This window comes from Sparus aurata, chromosome 4 (assembly GCF_900880675.1).
Source record: "Sparus aurata chromosome 4, fSpaAur1.1, whole genome shotgun sequence".
Lineage (NCBI taxonomy): Eukaryota > Metazoa > Chordata > Actinopteri > Spariformes > Sparidae > Sparus > Sparus aurata.
In genome coordinates this window covers 1,191,161-1,193,728 of record NC_044190.1, presented here as the reverse complement: position 1 = coordinate 1,193,728, position 2,568 = coordinate 1,191,161, and the positions used below count along the sequence as shown (strand labels likewise).

Below are 2,568 nucleotides of genomic sequence, written 5' to 3'. Positions count from 1 at the left end.
CACAACGAGAAAAACAAGTGAAATGTAAGTAGTTATGACATACATATATTGTTCTTCAGTGTCGTTGTCGTCCTCGTCATCTCTTCTTCTCACCGTTTTAAAGCTGGGGTCGCTTAGCGCGCTAGCTATCTACACATAGGTACTGAGCTGTTTCAGTCAACAACTAATTAGCCAATGGGGACACTCTGCTGAAAAGTCCCGCCCACCCGAGAGGTTTGTGCCAAAACTGCAAACAAAAAGTCAGAGAGTGCAAACGAGAAAGAGCTGCAGAGAGAGTGCAAAGCTGAGAGTCAGCGCAAAAGTCTGAACGGAGAGAGTCCAGCAGAGGAAACCGTAAACAAAATAATGCATTATTAAAAGAGTAAAAGACCAATATTTTACCCTATTTGACAAATTATTTGATTGCAAGTTCTTAGTTTTATTTTTGAAATGAGTTTTATGTTCTCTCAAATTCCTGTTTTTGTTTGACATTTAAGAAGTTATGTTTGTTTCTTTTGGCACAAATCTAATTCCATAAAAAGGGAGACATCTATATAAATTACAAAGTGTAGTTAGTAGGAGAGGTAGGATGTTATGGGGATAATAGAACAGAACAAGTAATCATGAGCAGAATAAGAATAGGGCACAGTAAATTGAACAGCAGACTTAATATGATAGGGAAGCATACAACGGGTTTGTGTAACTGTGGGGAGAGGGAGACAGTAGAACATGTGGTGATGGCATGTCCTGGTTATGAACGGGAGAGGGAGATGATGGCTACAGGGTTGCGGAAGGGGGGAGTAAGGGAAATTAACTTTAATAATATTATAGAATGTGGAAAATCTAGAGAAGGGAGGAGAATCATATTCAGATTTCTTGTATCAACTGGATTAATTAAAAGGATGTAGAAGAAGAGAAAACGGGAAAAGTAAAATCCAGCAGATGGCGGTATATGCAACATTAAGGATGCCGACTGTCATTAAACACCAAAGAAGAAGAAAGAAGCAGCTTTATAACTGTGCCCAGCTTGCATCCACAGTGAAAACACACAGGTAAACGCTTAAGCTATATGAAAAACATATCTACTGTATTGGTATTGTATAGTGCTGATTTTATATCATTTCAAAGCAGAGTATCACGTACCACTATCATCTTAGGCGTGTATCTTTTACATTCACTATTACACATTTAGTATTTGCCGAGGTAAAGTTCACTTATAGTGTTAGTCAGCAGGGCTAGCCGCCGACTAGCTGTTAGCACAGAATTAGCCTGGCTAACAATAGCAAACCAATGTTAGCTGACCTGAGAAAGCTTAACCATAACCAGCTGCGTTCTTTACAACTCAAACACCTGACAGAATAGATGCACGTCATTTGTAAACGGAAGTCAACAGTTAGAGGGATAAATACTAAAATGCCTTTGTGTGTGGCTATGTAGCTAGCTAACACGAACAGAAACCATACGCGCCGTTCTGTCCTGTGCCAATGGAACGTCATACCACACTCCCTGTAAAATGTCGGAGGTTTACGGTTATCTTATTAATATGCAGTACCACATTGCTGATAGTACACTTCCTTTCAAGCTTCTAAAATTAATATGTACGCGTTTTTCTATTCGGCTAAGGCATTATACTTAAGTTGGCGCGGAATTCTGCGTATTTTCAACTTTCTGGAGTTGATTAAAGGTAGCCAACTTTTTGCTAATAAAGATCACAGAAAAGTCCGTCAAATGAGGTCAAACGTACGTCGATGTGTCTATTTGAGAGGATATAGGTTATGTGAACGCTTTTTCGGTTCGATTAGTAGTATTCTGCATATCCAGGAAATAACATGACAGCTAACGTTATAGCTGCCGAGTTACATGCTTTGCGTGTTTGTTAGTCGATGGTAATGCAATAATCTGCTGTTAAGGTAACGTCAGCGCTGACGATGAAATACCTGTTGGGGATTGTGTTTCTTCAACTCCAAAAAGTGTCCATAATAAACGCAGCGTTCAATACAATCACATGTCGTAGTACCATTGTCAACGGCAACACTGACATGACGTTATATCATGTTTGACAGGATGCGTTACGCTAACGTTAGTAATTTAAAAAGTTAACATTGTACCTTTTGTCATCTTATATCATAGACTGTTAAAATCAGACAAGCTGAGCTAGCTTAACTGCCATCAACTTGTAATGGTTACCTGTCTTTTGTTAAACCCCTATTTCGTAAGGTTATGTAAGTTAGCTATAGCTTGGTGTTAACGGTGCGATCTTTGACCTGTTGAAATCATTTCATGTGAATGTTGGTGCGAGTGCAAAATTAACAGCTAACTATCTAGCTAACATTAACGCACCTGCAAGGATTGAAAAGTGAACTTGTTTGTGGGTTCGAGACGACTGACAAGCTTGGTCCTGTCGCTGCTGTACACACTGGTTGACTTTTGCCGTTTGGTTGAGTCTTTGTGTATTGCTAAGACAGTACTAAAGTGATGGGCTTAATTATCTCAATGGGGTATGGTCAATGATAATAGCCACAAATGACTTAAATGGGCTAAGCAAGCTTTCGGAGGGGTTTCAGACATTGACATGGGCGACACGCAGGC

The 2,568-nt window shown here is 39.6% G+C and overlaps 1 protein-coding gene across 2 annotated transcripts in view; it reads left to right on the top strand.

Annotated features, from left to right (window-relative positions):
- txlng (taxilin gamma) overlaps positions 1-2,568 on the top strand; it is an 84,683-nt gene continuing 82,115 nt past the window's right edge. The window contains exon 1 of one of the 2 annotated variants that reach the window (XM_030414289.1): positions 1-24. The gene's annotated coding sequence lies outside the window, so the exon portion shown is untranslated. Of the gene's footprint in view, positions 25-931; positions 1,032-2,568 lie in introns of those variants that run through there. The other variant, XM_030414286.1, reaches the window with a different exon arrangement.